Source organism: Cryptomeria japonica, chromosome 5 (assembly GCF_030272615.1).
Source record: "Cryptomeria japonica chromosome 5, Sugi_1.0, whole genome shotgun sequence".
In the NCBI taxonomy this organism is placed as follows: domain Eukaryota; kingdom Viridiplantae; phylum Streptophyta; class Pinopsida; order Cupressales; family Cupressaceae; genus Cryptomeria; species Cryptomeria japonica.
In genome coordinates, this window is record NC_081409.1 from 902,382,565 (window position 1) to 902,404,407 (window position 21,843).

The 21,843-nt window shown below is 32.6% G+C and overlaps 1 pseudogene; it reads right to left on the minus strand.

Annotated features, from left to right (window-relative positions):
- Positions 1-2,543: 2,543 nt before the first annotated feature.
- Positions 2,544-9,222, minus strand: LOC131034683 (ADP-ribosylation factor 1-like; annotated as a pseudogene).
- Between the last annotated feature and the right edge of the window lie 12,621 nt (positions 9,223-21,843).

Below are 21,843 nucleotides of genomic sequence, written 5' to 3' on the forward strand. Positions count from 1 at the left end.
ATACACTTGCATTACTTAGTTGCTTCATTAATTGCCTATATTGGAAAGAAAGTTTTGTTTCATTTCATTGCTTGGTCCATTGGATTAGACATCCTAGACAAAAAAATGGGACTTTTCAAAATCCTTTCATGTTGTCAATTTTGAGATAAAACTAAACCTTTGACCGACTTGTCTTTGTATAGTGTTCTTCCTAGTAGTATTAAAAGGAATAATTTTGATGCATGTGATACCCCTTTAGCCTCATTTATATCACCTTACACCTCTCCTAAATTTTCTCTTCCTATTGGGAACATTTTAATGTAGGAAGATATTCTTAAAACTTATCTCATTGATATTTCTTTTTGGAATTAATCATTGAGAAATGATTTTGATTATTATCCTAATATGTATCTCCTCCACAAGAGTACCTTGGTGAAAGAGGATTCTATTATGGTACAAGATGATATATAATTGAAAATCCCCTTAATGAAGCTTTACCTTATACTCATTTCAATGACTTTCCATCTAGAGATGAAGCATTGATGAGTTTTTCTTGTCCTCCTCCCAAAGTCGATCCTATTCATGAAGAAGTTTTGGTGCAAGTGAAAGATATCAAGTTAAAAATTCTCTCTCTCTTAAACATGAATCTTTATTAGATAAATAATCTAAGGGTCAGTGCAAGAAGATGAATCCACTTTTTGGCCAAAAAGTGGAAGTGTTTTCCCTGATTTTCAGGTTTTGTCTCATTTGAGCTTAAATTTTGAAATAGTTGGAGATTGAATCTTGGAAAAAGTCAGGAATATAATAGATAGCCCTATGAGTCTACTCTCTAAATATGTAATTTATTTTAATACCCACATAATAAAAAATAACTTTTTGAATGGATTTCTAAAAACTATGTTTTAAAAATGCCTATTTCGGGACCATACCATGTATGTGTACGACCCACAATTTTTGACACAATTAAAATTATTTTTTCAAAAAATTTTGCGAAATGGTTTGTAACACATTGAAGATTGATGAGCATATTTTTCTGTATTTTTTTTCAAAATATATATATTTTAATTTATTTTTTAATGACCATAATTATCTTTTTAAAAATTTGACGTGTACGACCCACATAATTTGACGTAAACTTAACATATTTTTTTTCTTTTTTTTTTTTAAATAGAAAATAATTTTGTGTAGATTGATGTCCAAGGGGTTGAGCTTAACTGGTTAAAACACTCACTATGGAGACCCAAGTTCAATTCCCAATAGGGACATCTAAAGTGGAATTCTAAGCTATGACTCTTGGCCTTCCATAAAATGGGGAAGGTCTAGAATCAATTTAATATAATTTTTTTAAAAATTAATTTAAATAAAAAAGTTATTAAATTAACAAAATTAGTTAATATTTCATGTTTATGGACCCGATTTAATATAAATTGAATGAAAAATAGTTAAAATAATCAAATATGAAATGGGTTTTAATTTTGTATAAAAATTCTCTAATCAGAGGCATGTAAACTGTTGAGACATGGACCAGCTAGGACTCGAACCTAGGACCTTCCATATGCTGTTGGAGTGCTCTACCACTAAGCTACTAAGCTATTGATCTGGATGTGGCTTATTTTCAACACCAACACCACCCCTTAAGCAACACCTCTCGTGTGCTTGGGGCTCCTAGCCTGGACTTGGCTCTGATACCATGTTCAAACATGGACCAACTAGGACTCAAACCTAGGACCTTCCATACGCTGGTGGAGTGCTCTACCATTGAGCTACTGGCCCCTCTTGGACCAGTCCATCATTAGTCTGGACGTGGCTTATTTCCAACACCAACATAAACTATTTCAGAAGTACATATTTGTGCTTTCATTTATGGAGATTTGAATTTGCAGGTCCATGTCTCAGATGTAGCCATCCCAGATGTATCCTGGACCTAATCCCGAGGCAAGTGGCGGGTAGTGGAATCAACTTCCACAAAACGGAGGCCCGTTTACGAAATAGGGCCCGTTCAAATAGAATCTTGGTGCCCTCTGTTAATTGTTTGTATTTAAAGACCTAAATCATTTATGTAAACTTATTATTAAACATAAAATTCTGCAATTCAAAGATACAACATGAAACAAAGTTTTTCTTAATACCAAGAATTTAGCTATTTATAGTAACGATAGCTTCAAAAATATTAGGAAAATATAATTGTGCTTTCCCAAAGAACATCATTTTATTCAGGACAACTCATAATTTAAGACGTAAATACTTGCAACAAATTCAAGTTTGTTTTGCATGAACATTTTAGATTATATTTCCTGATACATCATCAAATTCTTATAATCTAAGAACTAACAAATTCAAGTTTGTTTTGTATGCTGTTTTTGGATTGGATTGCTTAAATGAGTCGTGTGCTATTTCTGAATTTGATTGCGTAAGTGGTTATAAATCTTGATCACACTCTCTGTGATCTATCATTCTATGATAAGAGAAAATAAAGAAAAAATAAAGAAAAAGTCGATCAACATTACATAAACTTTTGAACAAAACCCACCTTCCTTGTATATTCATGTAAGCTTCAAACATGTCTACACATTATTAGAAAGCCAATCCAAGCCTTCATAGAGACCATCACCAGAAGTAGCACAGGAGCTCTGAACATGCCAATGGCTCCTCTGTGATCTCTGAAACACTCATTGCATTGGGAAAGTCATTCTTGTTTGCAAACACAGCAACGGTAGCATCTCTAAGCTCTTTCTCTTTCAGCAAATTGTGCAACACATCTTTTGCCTCACTAATACGCTCCCTGTCATCACTGTCTACAACAAAAATAACGCCATTGGAATGCCCAATGTATGCCCAATGGAAGACCCACCATCAAAATATGCACTTCCTTGGAAACCTCTGGTATTCTGTTGGATTTGTTTCCCATCTTATTCTCCTACTAAGAAAATAGCAAACCTATTGCAGGAAAACCGGCCTCTACAATTTGAAATGCCTTAACAATGTTTATTGATATCCCAAATCATCCATTTAAATATGGTATGGAGTATATTAGCACTTATTGTGGAAATGTAGGCCGACGCATACTATTGTTTTCATTTTCCACTCATGATGGACCCGCATTTGAGAATTTAGGTTTACTTTGGCCCTACATGCTGCTGCTGCTTCCATTCGGTGTGTTTTTAACTATGTTGGGTTGAGGGTGTGTCTTTTATCACGCGTCTTTTTATTCAAATTATGTATTATTATCTTTTAAAATTAATAAAAAATTAAATAAGATTTCTTTATTGTATTAAAAATAAAAATTAATTATCTTAATAAACTGGACTTTAGATTAGAGTTTGGTTAAAAATGGAATTCTATTTGTTAAACTCTACAATATTACCAACCTATTTTATTACTTTCAAATCTTACGAATATATTTATTATAATAGTAAACTGGTTCTCCCGAGGAAAGAACCAACTAAGAAAACTTCCAACCTACATTCTTCATTGAAGATTACAATGCATAAAAGGAGTCCACCTCCGAGGATGAAACCTACATACCTAACTATATAGAAATATACTACATCCCAAAAGACCTAAATGGTGCTAAAAAATTTACCCAAAAAACACCAAAACATCCAAGGACTTCAGCCCGAGTAAGCCATTTGGAGACCATAATAAACACCACCAGAAAATGAGTACTCCTTGCACTATTTGCATATACAAATATCAACTCCCCTCCTTCATAGTTAACAAATTACTAGTCCTTCCATAGGTGATTGGTGCAGAGGATCCCGATTGCCCATGTTCATGGCCTAATATAGCTAATATAGCATGTATCTTTGAAAAGATTCGGCTCTTCAAATCTGAACTCAAAACTCTACCCACATTGCGAACAATTAAATGGAAGGGTCTCACATCTTGAAGAGATCGCTTGCCCGTTCTAGAGATCATAATGACGAATAACTTCTAGAAGTTGATTATCTTCCAAAATATCTGCCTTAATGATGACATTTTTCAAAGGAAACCATGACTGCTTGGGAGGGAAAAATAAACCTCTTTTCTTATGGGCAAAGGATCTTTATTTATATGTTTTACTTTTATTGAAAGAGTTATTTTTACTATTGTAATAAAAAATACTTATTATGTAAACGGTTATATATTTAAGTAAATAATTAATTTAATAAATGATTATATATTTAAGTAAATAAATGTTTTCATTTTTCACTAATTGTGGACCTTAGATTTACTTTGTCCTATATGTATAAATCAGTAAGTCATATTTTAAAAATAATAATTATTTTAAAGTTAAACAAAAAAAAATTGTTTACAATTATTTATTTTGTATTTTATTAAAGAGTTATTTTATTTTTCAATAATAAGACAAAAATCATAAAAAATGTTAGATAAAAAAATTACTTTAATTTTTACTTCATCCCTTATTTTATGTTAAAAAAATAATTATTTTATGTTTAAAGAAGAGTTTGTTTTATGTTAAAAGAAGAATTATTTTATGTTTAATATATTTACTTTAACATTATTTTATGTATGATCTTAACAAATATTTCATTATTATATGTCATTCACTTTCTCCCTTTCTCAAAATTGCTCTTCTTCTCATTGTTGTGCTCTTTGGCTTTTGTTTTCCTTCACATCATATGATCTGAATTATTTTGTCAATTTAGAGGACAATACCCAAAGCAGAATTTGTGTGCCCTTGAATCTATCCCATTTGGGCAAACTCTGTAAAAGAGAGTTATATGCCTGGAATTCATCCAATTTGGGCAAACTCTGTAAAAGAGAGTTGTATGCTCGAAATCTATCCAATTTGGGAAAACTCTATGAAAGAGAGTTGTATGCCCAGAATCCATCCAATTTGGGCAAACTTTGTGAAAAAGAGTTGTATGTCCGAGCTCGTACAAGTTAGGCAATCTTGTGAAGGAGCGTATGTTTGTGGACTTCATGAGAGCTGATACAAATTGGCTAACTCCACATACGAGATGCATGTCATAGCTTTGCAAACTCGTCTTAAGAGTTGTATGCCTTTAACTCTATAACTCTCTAACTCCCTACAATTGGATTCGAATTGATCTTATTTATAAGCTTTCAAAGAAGCTGAACAACCACTACATTTATGTCCTCATTGAAAGTCAAAAAGACAATCCAATATTGAAAGGTTATTATATTTATATGAAAACAAGAGACTACGCCCTAACGCTTTTGCTTCCACGGCACGTTGTAGCCACTTCCATCGACTATCTCTACATATGACTCATTTGTCATTCTGGAGAGCGGTTATGAGTTCTACATTAGTGAGATCGATGTTGATTTTGGAGGAGGAATTAGATCCCTCTAACACACCTTCATTTAGTATAAATTTGAAGTCACATCGTCGTAGAGGAGTTGAAGGGTTTAAATCTGAGGTGATGGCAAAGTGAATCGTGAGGCTAATCTTTTCATCCATATGCATTAGACCTTAAGTGAAGGCTATTATATTTCAAAAGAAGAGGACGACTATTGGCAGGCTCTGCTTGAACATCGAAGCTATTCATGTTGGTCGCAGGATGTGAACACAGAGCTATGAAGAATCTATTTCTGGAGAATCACCAAGAAATCCTAAGGGCTCACTTTTAACTATTTTGTCCATGATTAGGGTATTTGTCATTTTGAGCCAGATGTCTTAATAGCATTTTTATTTTGTTCTACTATTGAGGAAATTGAATCCAATTAGGGTCTAAGCTTAAGCAAACTTCAGTTATGTGCTTTGTACGCCGCACCAGATTATTTTGCTCTTCCACCATGGCTCTAGCGCTTCAGCTTCAGCCCAAGCCTTGTTGCCACCTCTGTCAACTATCTATTTACATAAGATGAAGTGTCATTAAAGACCCTTCTTTTCTTTTCCATGCACTCTTTCCGCACAAATCTATGATTGTTGTCCATTATGACCCCTAACATTATCTTTTTCAGATTCCATTCAACAACCAAAGCCATGTTGAAGGAAACCACCTCCAATGAATTCTTTTCTTGATGGCGGCGACACTTGAGCAAGTTCTTATGCATGAAGCTTTCTCAATTCTAGATTCATTCATGAGATTTCACACTTATAGTAATCTCCTATATGATTCATACCATCACATCCATCTTAAGATGAAACATTACGAAACTCATCCATCTTAAGCTGAAACACTACGAAACTACTTATCAACATAAAGATACTAAATATATTGTTTGCTTGTAAATGCACCTAAAATGATCAAAAATGGCTCTGATACCACTGATCTGACAATTCAGAGGACAATACCCAAAGCATAATTTGTGGTATTGTAAACACATAACAAATCATATAAAATTTCATTTCTTTGAAAATATGTAAGAACCATACAATTTTTGGCAAACTCTGTGAAAGAGGGTTGTGTGCCCTTGAATCTATCCCATTTGGGCAAACTTTGTAAAAGAGAGTTGTATGCCCAGAATCTATCCAATTTGGGAAAACTCTGTGAAAGAGAGTTGTATGCTCGAAATCCATCCAATTTGGGCAAACTCTATGAAAAAGAGTTGTACGCCCGAGCCCGTACAAGTTAGGCAATCTTGTGAAGGAGCGTATGTTTGTGGACTTCATGAGAGCTGATACAAATTGGCTAATTCCACATACGAGATGCATGTCATAGCTTTGTAAACTCGTCTTAAGAGTTGTATGCCTATAACTATATAACTCTCTAACTCCCCACAATTGGATTTGAATTGAGCTTATTTATAAGCTTTCAAAGAAGTTGAACATCCACTACATTTATGTCCTCATCGAAAGTCCAAAAGATAATCCAGTATTGAAAGGTTATTACATTTATATGAAAACAAAAATTAATTAAACATTAAAATATTTAATACTCTGACTTATTTCTAATCATCATATGAAAGGGTATACATTTTTAAGCTAGCCAATGAATTAGCTTCGATCCAAAAAAATAATGCATTCAAATACTGCTTTATCCTTGTCCTTTTGGTGATTTGTGAATGAATGATCTGATCAATTCTTTCAAACTCTTTCTGTGTCAATTAGTGTGCCCAATCTGATGCATCCAACAAATCTATAATTGTACCTTGTTATGAACTTGATTCACCTTCATGATATCTAGATAAATCTGCAACATTAAATAATGGAGAAATATCAAAGCTCAATCTTATATGCATTGGATAAGAAATTCGACAATATCTTGCACAGGTCAATCTTCTTCCATTTTAGCTTATTGTAGGTTCCTTTTGGAAACATTTCCTTTCCCAAATGTCCCATTACGAGTTGTCCAATTTTAAACTCTTGCACTCTTCTATCCATATCAACATTTTCTTTGTATCTCATGGCACTCTTCTCCAAGTTCTTCCTCACTTCTTTGTGCAAATCAACAATTTACTCTACAAAATCTTCTGCTAATGCACTCTTTCTACTCAAGTCTCCACTATCTCTTAATCCACGAGCTCTCCAGGAGCTGTACCCATACACCACTTGGAATAGACTCTTTCTCACACTTCGATTATAGAATAATTATATGTAAATTATGCTCGTCTCAATATAAAATCTAACTATTTTGGTTTATCATCAGCCAAACACCTGAACAAATTTCCCAAACTTTTATTCACAACTTCAGTTTGGCCATCAATTTGAGGATGATAGGTTGAACTAAAACCCAATTGCATTCCCATCTTCTTCCACAAAGTATGCCAAAAATGACCAACAAATTTTATATCCCAATCTAAAACAATACTTTTTGGCAAGCCATGCAAATGTACTATATGTTTGAAAAACAATATAGCTATATGGGAAACACCACTACACTTATGACATGTTATAAAATGAGCCATTTTTAAAAATATGCCCACTAAAACAAAAATAAAATTATTACCTCTTTTTGTCCCTGGCAGTCCCAAAACAAAATCCATGCTACTGCATTTATAGGTATAATCAAAGGTTTTGCTTCATTCCTTTGGTATGCTGACATATACGAAATCTTTACACCATTATTTTTGCTATCTAAACTCATCCTCAGCTAATAGTAACTCTCATCTAGCTATGATAATTTTTTCGTCAACTCCAAAATGTCAAGTCAAAGCCCCACTATGCTTCTCCTTCATCAATTTCTCCCTCATTGAACTTTGAGGTGGCATAACCTCTTCCTTTTGAACAATAATTTTTCTTGTGTAAAATACTCTAACCATGGAGTTCTATTATTCCCAACTAGACTCTTACACTCTACCCAATCTTGTTTTAAATGTGCATCTTCTTCATACAACACTTTCATACAATCAAAACCAGCAACACCTACTCTTAGCTTATTCAATAACAAACATCTCCTATTGAATGCATCAGCTACTCTATTTGATTTTCCACTTCTATGCTTCAAAATAAAATAATAACTATAGAATCTCAACCCAATTCACATGTTTTTACTCAATTTACGTTGTTTATTTATGAATTGCAATGCATAATGATCGATATACAACATGAACTCCTTTGGTAGAAAATAATGTCTCCACTTGTGGAACGCATGAACAAGTGCGTACAAGTATTGATCATATGCGGAGTACTTCCTCTTTGCCTTATTTAATTTTTCATTGAATTAAGCTATTAGTTTTCCCTCTTGGCTTAGAACTCTCCCGATCATTGTCCCACTTACATCACAATCAACTTGGAACATTTTTTCAAAGTCAAGAAGTGCTAACACTAGCTGATTTGCTACCTTTGCCTTCAAAATATTAAAACTCCTCTTTGTTGTAGTTGTCCAAACAAATTCTTTTATATTTTATTTCATTGTCTCTATAATCCATGCACAAATCCCTCTAAAAAATATAGTAAAATTCAATAGAAGCTTGCTAACCCAGGTTCTTGCTTCAAACATACACTTCGATGAAGGCTAATCAATAATTATTTTTACCTTTTATGGGTTTATTTGCAAACCACTACACCATTTTTGGGTCCATTTTTAGACCACTACTAGAAATTGCAAAATCCAAATACACCAATTCTTAGTTCATAAAATTATGTGCTTTTTCATCACTATTAACTTCTCTTTTAGCCTTTGGAAGATTTCTCTAACATCCTAAAAGTGCTCTTCTTTTATCTCACTAAAGATCAAAATATCATCTAAATATACAATCGCAAGGTTACTAAGGTAGACCTTCAAAACTTCATTCATTAACCTCATGAAAGTGTTGGTTGCATCCGTAAATTGAAATAGCATCACCAACCATTCCTGCAATCCATCTTTGTTCTTGAACGTGGTCTTCCATTCATCAACCTCTCTTATTCTTATTTGATGGCAACCATTATTTGAAATTTTTTTAGCGATTTATTTGGCTCCACTCAAGAAATCTATCATATAATCTATTATTGGCAACAAGTACCAATACTTTATGGTTGTCTTATTTATTGGCCTCAAATCTATACATATTCACCAATATCCATCCTTCTTTGGTGCCAACACCACTATAACCACACACAAACTCAAACTTTCTATACTCAACACCTTAACAAGCAACTCTTACACCTTCCTATTTATCTCTTCATTCTCTTTTGGTGACTCTCTATATTTTGCCTTGTTTGGCAAATGCATTGAGAATCAAATCCACACAATGACTAATACTTCTCATAGCTGGCTGATGGTATGATGAAAGAATAAGTATCCAGTAGAATACTGAGAGGGGGGGGGGGGGGTTGAATCGGTATACTGAAAAGCTGATACAAAGTTCCCAAATTCAAATTCAATCACACAAAGTAAACATATCTCAGTCAAGATCAATATTCATAAGAATACTTGACATCAACCGGTTTGACTGCTATGACAACTTAATAGCAAACAACTTTAATCTTGTAAACATCAACAATGTTTAATCATACCTCAGCATATTCATCTCTCAATGTTTCTGGTTATCATGCCTTATCAGAAGTTAATCAAATCAACAAATAAGATCATAACCACAAAAACATTCACCACTTCACACAAATGTTTATACATGGAAAACCCAAATAGGTAAAAACCACGGTGAGATGAGACTCACAAGGATAGCTATCTGAACTCATCTAAATTTCACCTTGTTAGGAGCCAAACTTGTTAAAGATTTTCAATAAGTCTTGTTGAAAACTAATTCTAGTTAGGAATCAGCCGGTTAAGGGATTTACAAATATGCCTTGATGAAAAGAACAATACCCTATTGGGAGTAACCTCACTAGAGGATTTAAGAATCCAAGCTAATGGACCACCTTGTTAGAGAATTTAATGAGTAACCAAGCTTTTTAGAGCTTACTTGGTTAAGGGTTTGCACTTCTACTGTAATTGTTAGAAAACAACAGGTTTTCTTGATCTGTCTAAGTAGCACTACATTTGCTTGATCAAATCATTTTAAGCTTCAATCTCCTTTCACTCAAAGTGTAGATCCATTCACTGGTTAGGCAAGTACACACTCAACAGGTTTTTGCCAATATTATCGACAACCTTTACAAACAACTTCATCAACCTTAAATAAAAATCAATTAGGTCAATATCACAACAAAAACCTAATTCTCACCATCGAGATTAGAAACAAGTCAGTACAATATTGACCATTAGAAATCATGACAATCTCTTCACATTCTTAAAGAAAATTCCAACCTCTCCATGATCACCGCTTCATTGGACTTTGTAACTCATCATGCGATGTACATTAGATGCAATCCACTTTGCTCCTTCGCTAGACAATAAACAAATGCGCCAAAATAATTTGAACTTATCTCCATCATTACCGTTCATGAGATAATAAACCAACAAAATTGATTAGTTAGGGTTTAACAACTGATAGGGTTTACTGATTACATTGCATAGAAAGGTCTAACCCCTTACACCAGTTTACCAGTTCATCTCACAAACTTTACATATCGGTTTACAACATCTTCCACAGATCTCTTCTTATCGGTCACTAGCCAATATCAAAAACAACAATATCATAAATAACATGAATACCAATACCGGTTCAATTGACATCAATGACAACATATCATTAATGGAATCTCTATGCAAAAATATAATTATGTTAAAAGAAGAATTAATTTATGTTTAATATATTTACTTTAACATTATTTTATGTATGATCTGAATAGATATTTCATTATTCTATGTCATTCACTTTCTCCCTTTCTCAAAATAGCTCTTCTTCTCATTGTTGTGTTCTTTGTGCAAGCTATACTTTGGCTTTTGTTTTCCTTCACATCATATGAAAGGGTATATGTTTTTACGCAGCCAATGATTTGGCTTCGATCCAAAAAAATAATGCATTCAAATACTGCTTTATCCTTGTTCTTTTGGCGATCTGTGAATGAGTGATCTCATCAATTCTTTCAAACTCTTTCTATGTAAATTAGTGTGCCCAATCTGGTGCATCCAATAAATCTACAACTATACCTTGTTATTCACTTGATTCACCTTCATAATATTTATATAAATCTGCAACATTAAATAATGAAGAAATATCAAAGCTCAATCTTATATGCATTGGATAAGAACGTCGACTATATCTTGCATGGGTCAATCTTCTTCAATTTTAGCTTATTGTAGGTTCCTTGTGGAAATATTTCCTTTCCCAGATGTGCCATTATGAGCTATCCAATTTTAAACTCTTACACTCTTCTATCCATATCAGCATGTTCTTTGTATTTCATGACACTCTTCTCTGAGTTCTTCCTCACTTCTTTGTGCAAATCATTAATTTACTCTACAAAATCTACTTCTAATGCACTCTTTCTACTCAAGTCTACACTATCCATACACCACTTGGAATAGACTCTTTCTCACACTTCGATTATAGAATAATTATATGTAAATTTTGCTCATGTCAATATAAAATCTAACTGTTTTGGTTTATCATCAAACAAACATTTGAACAAATTTCCCAAACTTCTATTGACAACTTCAGTTTGGCCATCAACTTGAGGATGGTAGGCTTAACTAAAACTCAATTGCGATCCATCTTCTTCCACAAAGTATGCCAAAAATGACCAACAAATTTTATATCCCAATCTTAAACAATACTTTTGGCAAGCCATGCAACTGTACTATATGTTTGAAAAATAATATAGCTATATAAGAAACATCACTACACTTATGACATGTTATAAAATGGGCTATTTTTTAAAATATGTCCACTAAAACAAAAATAATATCATTACCTCTTTTTGTCCATGGCAATCCCAAAAAAGAAATCCACGCTACTGCATTTGCAGGTATAATCAAAGGTTTTGCTTCATTCCCTTGGCATGTTGACATATACGAAATCTTTACACCCTTATTTTTTCTATCTACACTCATCCTCAGCTAATAGTAACTCCCATTTAGCTATGATATTTTTTTGTCAACTCCAAAATGTCAACTCAAAGCCCCACTATGTTTCTCCTTCATCAAGTTTTCCCTAATTGAAATTTGAGGTGGCATAACCTCTTCCCTTTGAACAATAATTTTTGTTGTGTAAAATACTCCAACCATGGAGTTCTATTAGTCCCAATTGGACTCTTATACTCTACCCAAGCTTGTTTTAAATGTGCATCTTCTTTATACTACTCTCTCATACAATCAAAACCAACAACACCTACTCTTAGCTCATTCAATAACAAACATCTCCTACTAAATGCATCAACAACTCTATTTGATTTTCCACTTCTATGCTTCAAAATAAAATAATAGCTTTATAGAATCTCAACCCAATTCGCATGTTTTTACTCAATTTACCTTGTATATTTATGAATTGGAATGCATGATGGTCAATATACAATATGAACTCCTTTGGTAGAAAATAATGTCTCCACTTTTGGAGTGCTTGAACAATTGCGTACAATTATTGATCATATGCAAAGTACTTCCTCTTTGCCTTATTTAGTTTTTAATTGAAATAAGCTATTAGTTTTCCCTCTTGGCTTAGAACTCTCCCGATCACTGTCCCACTTACATCACAATCAACTTGGAAAAAATTTTCAAAGTCAAGAAGTGCTAACCTGAGTTACTTCGCTACCTTTGCCTTCAAAATATTAAAACTCCTCTTTGTTGTAGTTGTCCAAATAAATTCTTTTATATTTTCATTCATTGTCTCTATAATCCATGCACAAATACCACTAAAAATTCTAATAAACTTCTATAGAAGCTTGCTAACCCATGAAAGGTTCTTGCTTCAAAATACGCTTCTATGAAGGCTATTCAACAATTAATTTTACCTTTTTGCGGGTTTATTTTCAGACTACTACACCATTTTTGGGTCCATTTTCAGACCACTGTACTAGAAACCGCAAAACCCACATACACCAATTCTCCAGCCATAAAATTATGTACTTTTTCATTACAATTAACTTCTCTTTTAGCCTTTGGAAGACTTCTCTACCATCCTGAAAGTGCTCTTCTTTTGTCTTACTAAAGATCAAAATATCATCTAAATATACAATCACAAGCTTACCAAGGTAGACATTCAAAACTTCAATCATCAACCTCATGAAAGTGTTGGTTGCATTTGTAAATTGAAATAGCATCACCAACTATTCATACAATACATCTTTGGTCTTGAATGTGGTCTTCCATTCATCAACCTTTCTTATTCTTATTTGTTGGCAACCACTCTTTGAATAAATTTTAGTGAAATATTTGGCTCCACTCAAGCAATATATCATATAACCATTATTGGCAACGAGTACCAATACTTGATGGTTACGTTATTAATTTCCCTCAAATCTATACACATTCACCAATCTCCATCCTTCTTTGGTGCCAGCACAACTATAACCGCACACAGACTCAAACTTTCTATAATTAGCACCTTAACAAGCAACTCTTGCACCTTCCTATTTATCTCTTCATTCTCTTTTGGTGACATTCTATATTTTTTTTTTGATAGGTAATTGGCTGAAGCTTGAATAGCTTTTGATTGGAGCTATGAACCAATGGGGCCACAGTAGGGGGCCCATCCCCATTACATATCTTTGAATTATTATTATTATTATTATTATTATTATTATTATTATTATTATTATTATTATTATTATTATTATTGTGTTTGATTAGATTGACTCCAAGACCTTCCCCATCCTATGGAAGGCCAAGAGTCACAACTTAGAATTCCTCTCTAGATGTCCCTATTGGGAGTTGAACATGGGTCTCCACCATGCGAACCCAATGTTTTAACCAGTTAAGCTCAACCCCTTGGATGGTGACATTCTATATTGTGCCTTGTTTGGCAAATGCATTTAGAATCAAATCCATACAATGACAAATACTTCTCATAGGTGGCAACCCATCGAGAAACTCCTACATCAATAAATTTTTGCATACTTCTCCAATATATCTTGTAGTTTCTTTGGTATTTCATCCTCTTTATTTATTGTCCCAAGTGCTACAAATTTCTGAACTATAAAAAATCATGATTTATCCTATTTGAATTCTCTCAAAAATTGCTTTCGACTAACCAAACATACCTTTAGTTTGCCTTCAATCTCCTATTCTATATTTTTTATTGTATTGAAGATGTACTAATTTCCATCTTTCTTGATTGCATATTAATTCTTTTCACCATCATCAATAGATTCCCGATGAAATTATCATGCTCTTCCTAGGAGAATAATATATATCTCCATTGCCATTATGTCACACATGACTCCGTTCTTCTATTTTGCAATCTAAAAACTCACAAAACTTTCTTCATTCACCAATAAGTGATACTCTTTTTATAACCATGAAACTCTAACTGGGTTGGGATGCTTAATTCTTTTCAATTTTATCTTTTCACTATTTCCTTAGAGATAATATTATTGGTACTGCTACTATCCACAATGACTTTGCAACATTTTTCGTTCACCTTACACCATGTTCAAAAGAAATTTTGCCTTTGGATTCACTCTGATTTCTCCTTTTCTAAATTCAACAACACTCTTCGCAACATCAATGATTTTCCATCTTCAGGGTCTTTTCCATGCTTAGTGATCTCCTTCTCATTCTCCATAGTTATTGGTCCTCTCATTTTTAGATGAACTCTTGCCTCCTTTCCTCAACCTCCATCATGCTAGATTTGTCGATATTCAAATGCTTGATGTCCTATTTCCCTACGTTGGAAACTTGTACCACTGAAACTTCTTCCTCTACCTCTTCCAAATGAAGCTCTTCCACGAGAGTAACTTCTCCTTTTCCTCTAAAGAAATCTCTTTTCTTTTGTTACCTTCTTGCATGTTTGGACTTGATGTACTTTCTCTCTCTTTCTTGTTTTGAGATAATTTTGTTGGATTGAGTTTCTCTTTTGCTTTCAAGGCATATTGGTATGCCTCATAACTTGGTTGGTGTCATTTTCTACATGACTAGCGCTTATATTTAACTGATAAAATTATTTAGTGTACTCCTCAACACTGCTCTCCTTTTGCTTCAAATTTTGGACTTTTCTAAACAATTTGATTTAGTATATCACCAACAAAAAAATTTACTTAATTTTTGTAACCATTTGATCACAAGATCTAATTTTATCCTTCCTTCTTCACTACCTATTTGTTTATAAGTGTTCCCACCACAAGGATGTGTGCCCCTTCAATTTGATTCATGCATACTTAACGTTTTAATCTTATTCTATATTTTCATATTCAAAATATTTATCAATCTCAATGATCCAAACTGTAACTAGGAAATTAGAATAAAGCATCAAAAGCATTAACATTAGGCAACCACAAACCTAATTGCAAATGAAATCAACTCCTATCACATTCAATAAAAGAAAATTGAAGATAAGATGTAAGCAAAAAATGCAATCCAAACAAAATCTCCATCAATTGACCTCCATTGTTTCTCTTTCTCCTTCAAATATGCTATGGATCCCAAGTACAAAGCATAATTGCAAGTGAAAGCAATATTTACAAGCAAAATTAACAGCGTAAGGATACTCAAAATGTGGTTGAAAATCAATGAGAAAAGGGTTCAATTTATAGAAAAATTGAGATTGATTGGATGGCTAAGATTGAGAAGATTTTTTGGTTAGATGAATGGACCTGATTGAGTGCATAGTAGAGCTACCATTAAGGGAAAGATGAAGATAGAAGAAAGCAAAAGGGAAGATATTATGAGAATAAATAATAAAATCTTTAATTATCTTCTCATAAATACCAAATTAGCAAGTTGAAAATATCAAGAAGATTTTAATAATTAAAAATTATTAAATATCTTCATTCGAAAAGATAAATAGAAGAACTAAAAATAAATTAATTATCCTCTCACAAAAAGCAGATTTTTGAAGATGCATACCTCATTTTTTAATTTAAAAATTAAGATTAATGAGATATTGCCAAAAAGATTGGTTTTTGAAAATCAAGGAAAGATATTAGTTTCCAAATTTGAAAATTGGGAGGACTTATGAGAAGATTTAATAATTAAAAATTATTAAATATCTCCACAAAAGAGGATAAAATTGAAGAATAAAAAATTAAGAAAAATAGGAAATAAAGATGAATTAATAAATAAAATTTATTTTGGAGGAAGATAAATATGAAAATTAATAAAAATGATTTATTAATTTATTGGTCATATTTATGAATTAGTTAATTAAATAAAATGAATTTATTTAATTTATGGACAAAGGGGACAAATAAATTAATTATTAAATTTATTTATTTAGGACTTAGAAGAGTTGTTAGTAAAAGGGGTTTGATTAATTAATTAAACCTAAAAGGCACTATGTGCATGATATGTTTAAAAAAAATAGGAGACACGGGTGTTGACCCTTTTTTTAGTGTTTACATTTTTCCCCTCTTTGAGACAATGTGATTTTGAGCGTTGTTTCAAAGAAACTTGAAAAATAAAGTCATGCCCCAGCAAACCGAGGGATGGAGGTAGGATTTTTTCCCCTCTTTGAGATAATGTGATTTTGGGCGTTGTTTCAAAGAAAATTGAAAAACAAAGTCACGCCCCAGCAAACTGAGGAATGGAGGTAGGATGCCCCCTCGAGAGATTGTTTATGTATGAAAGAAATGAATGATCTCTCGAAAGAAGAGAAGAATGGTTAGTCAGAAGTGAAGGATGTTCATTGACTGTAGAAAAAGGGTTGATTGATATCAAATAAAGAAATTCTTGATTGATCAGATAGAATAGATACGATGATAATGATTTATTTGATGAATAGATAGAAGGATTGGTGAGATAGAAGAAATGTTAGCCAGAAGAAATGCAAGTGAGAAGTGAAGAATGATTAATATTATAAAAACTTCCTTTCACAAATTCCAATAGTAGGTGAGAACCTTTTATTTGATATGGGAAAATAGATGAAGCGCACCATGGCAATGAAGGCCAAGGTGATAATGCAATCCCTTTGCATTAAATAGACATATTGCAGACAAGGAATGAATTAAAACATCCTAAGACGTTACTTGCCCCATAATATTATGAAACAATCCCTACCTTTTTGTGACATTGTGGATAGACACTTCGCAGTCTCAGTACAAGGCTCGAATATCTTCAAGTCTATTTGGAAGGCCTTGGAAAGTATTAAGCCTTTCATCAGCAATGCTAGAGTCATTAATAATGAGCTCGTCCATGGGGGTAGATCCATTTGGTGGAACCTATTGCACTCTTCCAAGCCCTTGCACTTATGAAAGGGTGCTCTATTAAAGCTTGAGAGGAAAAAGGAATTTGCTACTTAAGACATTATTGAGGATGCTAGGCTGCTTGGGTGGGATGTCCTCAGAAATAGATTTAACTTTCAAGTCTCTCACAAGCAGACATATAACATGTTGGAAAAAGCATGCGATAAACTTCAATTGCCCAAAAAGTGCAAGAATGATAATGACTTCTGTAAGGATTTTTTGTGTTATAATACCATTTTTGTGTAGAATATTAAAGCTATCAATATATACAAGACCCTAACATATGATGAATCAATAATTTTTCATGTTAATAAGTTATGGTTTGCAGATTTTTTAGTTAAACATGACAGAAGGTGTTTGCAAGATTATGGAGTAGTCCTATTGCTCCCAAAGAAAAGTGTTTTAAATGGCTTATGATTGTCAATAGGCTACCCTTTAGAAAAGACCATAACAGATGTGATATTTGCAATATTTGCAAGCTTCCTGAATCAATTAGACATATCTTTTTTGAATGTAGTATTGCTAGAGAAATCTAGTTATTATTTGGCATTTCTATCCTAACCAATTTACTATGCTTGATGTTCTAATTGGATATATTAAGGGTCTTAAAAAAGACACTAATATCTTTTGGCATATTCTTACTACTGAAATGTTATGGTACATATGGAAAATCAGAAATGAAGATAAATTTCAGGGCATAGGTAGGGCCCTTACCGAGTCTTTTCGTAGACTCACCGTTCATCGAATTTTTTTGCATGTATCTGTGACAATGAATATCGAGAAGCATAAATTTATCCGGTTCATTAAGGATGGAAACACAAAGATGTATCTTCATGAGATGGAGAATGACTATAAATGGAAGCAGGAAGCAAGAGGGAAGTAGGATGTCAACTTACCAATGTAGTGCCTGGGTTTAAAGGTTGCCAAAGCTAGATACCCTGTTAAAGATCAGATATGTAAATCAGGAGTAGATACTGTTGTGACATGGGCAAGGCAATTTCTTGCTGGCAAATATGAGTGTAGAGGCTCTTTTTTGTATCTAAACATTATAGTCTCATATATACAAATATTCATATCTCTGTTTATAACTCTCAGTAGACAATCCGTTGATATTTTTGCAACTTTGGGCCTATGGTCCAAGTAGACAATCTATTCATATTTTTGTAATAGTGCTTCTTTCCTTATATGCAATATAAAAAAATAAATGTTTTCATTTTTCACTAATTGTGGACCTTATATTTACTTTCTCCTATATGTATAAATCAGTAAGTCAGATTTTTAAAATAATAATTATTTTAAATTTAAACAAAAAAAAAATGTTTACAATTATTTATTTTGTATTTTATTAAAGAGTTATTGTATTTTTCAATAATAAGACAAAAATCATGAAAAATGTTCAATAAAAAAATTACTTTAATTTTTACTTAATCCCTTATTTTATGTTTAAAGAAAAGTTTGTTTTATGTTAAAAGAAGAATTATTTTATGTTTAATATATTTACTTTAACAATATTTTATGTATGATCTTAACAGATATTTCATTATTATATGACATTCACTTTCTCTCTTTCTCAAAATCGCTCTTCTTCTCATTGTTCTGCTATTTGTTCAAGCTATACTTTGGCTTTTGTTTTCCTTGACATCATATGAAAGGGTATACATTTTTACGCAGCCAATGAATTGGCTTGGATCCAAAAAAACAATGCATTCAAATACTGCTTTATCCTTGTTCATTTGGTGATCTGTGAATGCATGATCAGATCAATTCTTTCAAACTCTTTTTGTGTCAATTAGTGTGCCCAGTCTGGTGCATCCAACAAATCTACAACTGTACCTTGTTATTCTCTTGATTCACCTTCATGATATTTATATAAATCTACAACATTAAATAACGGATAAATATCAATCTCAATCTTATATGCATTTGATAAGAACCTCGACAATATGGCCACTAAAACAAAAATTAAATTATTACCTCTTTTTGTGCATGGCAGTCCCAAAAAAAAATCCATGCTACTGCATTTATAGGTATAATCAAAGGTTTTTCTTCATTCCCTTGGTATGTTAACATATATGAAATTTTTACACCATTATTTTTTCTATCTAAACTCATCCTCGGCTAATAAAAACTCATTTAGCTATGATAATTTTTTGTCAGCTTCAAAATGTCAAGTCAAAGCCCCACTATGTTTCTCCTTCATCAACTTCTCCCTCATTGAACTTTGAGGTGGCATAACCCCTTCCTTTTGAACAATAATTTTTCTTGTGTAAAATACTCCAACCATGCAGTTCTATTAGTCCCAACAATACTCTTACACTCTACCCAAGCTTATTTTAAATGTGCATATTCTTCATACAACTCTCTCATACAATCAAAACCAGCAACACCTACTCTTATCTCATTCAATAACAAACATTACCTATTGAATGCATCAACAACTCTATTTGATTTTCAACTTCTATGCTTCAAAATAAAATAATAAAGTTATAGAATCTCAATACAATTCACATGTTTTTACTCAATTTACCTTGTCTATTTATGAATTGAAATGCATGAAGATCAATATACAACATGAACTCCTTTGGTAGAAAATAGTGTCTCTGCTTGTGGAGTGCTTGAACAATTGCTTACAGGGATTGATCATATGCAAAGTACTTCATCTTTGCCTTATTTAATTTTTCATTGAAGTAAGCTATTAGTTTTCCCTCTTGGATTAGAAATCTCCTGATCTTTGTCCCAATTACATCACAACCAATTTGGAATATTTTTTCAAATTCAAGAAGTACTAACACGAGCTGCTTTTCTACCTTTTCCTTCAAAATATTAAAACTCCTCTTCGTTATAGTTTTCCAAACAAATTGTTTTATATTTTATTTCATTTTTTCTATAATCCATGAACAAATCCCACTAAAAAATCTAGTAAAATTCTATAGAAGCTTGCTAACCCATGGAAGCTTCTTGCTTCAAACATACGCTTCGATGAAGGTTAATCAATAATTATTTTTACCTTTTATGGGTTTATTTGCAGACCACTACACCATATTTGGGTCTATTTTTACACCACTACTAGAAGCAAAACCCAAATACACCAATTCTTCATTCATAAAATTATGTGCTTTTTCATCACTATTAACTTCTCTTTTAGCCTTTGGAAGACTGCTTTAACATCCTGAAAGTGCTCTTCTTTTGTCTTACTAAAGATCGAAATATCATCTAAATATACAATCGCAAGGTTACCAAGGTAGACCTTCAAAACTTCTTTCATTAACCTTATGAAAGTGTTGGTTGCATCTGTAAATTGAAATAGCATCACCAACCATTCATACAATCCATCTTTGGTCTTGAATGTGGTCTTCCATTCATCAACCTCTCTTATTCTTATTTGATGGCAACCATTCTTCGAAAAACATTTAGTGATTTATTTGGCTCCACTCAAGAAATGTATCATATAATCCATTATTGGCAAGAAGTACCAATACTTTATGGTTATCTTATTTATTTCCCTCAAATCTATACACATTCACCAACCTCCACCCTTCTTTGGTGCCAACACCACTATAAGCACACACAAACTCAAACTTTCTATAATCAGTACCTTAACAAGCAACTCTGCACCTTTCTATTTATCTCGTCATTCTCTTTTGGTGGAATTCTATATTTTTCCTTGTTTTGAAAATGCATTGAGAATCAAATCCACATAGTGACTAATACTTCTGATAGCTGGTTGATGGTATGATGAAAGAATAAGTATCTAGTAGAATACTAAGAGGGGGGGGGGGTGAATCAGTATAATGAAAAACTGATACAAAGTTCCCAAATTCAAATTCAATCACACAAAGTAAACATATCTCAGTCAAGATAAATATTCATAAGAATACTTCACATACCCTGGTTTGACTATTATGACAACTTAACAATAAACACCTTTAATCTTGTAAACATCAACAATGCTTAATCATAATTCAACATATTCATCTCTCAATGCTTCTAGTTATCATGGCTTATCAGAAGTTAATCAAATTAACAAATAAGATCATAACCACAAAAGCATTCACCACTTGACACAAATGCTTATACGTGGAAAACCCAAATAGGTAAAAACCATGGTGAGATGAGACTCATAAGGAAAGCTATCTAAACTGTTCTGAAGTTCGCCTTGTTAGGATCCAAGCCAGTTAAAAGTTTACAATAAGTCCTATTAATAATTAATTCTGGTTAGGAATCACCTAGTTAAGGGATTTACAAATATGCCTTGATGAAAAGAACAATACACTATTAGGAGTAACCTCGCT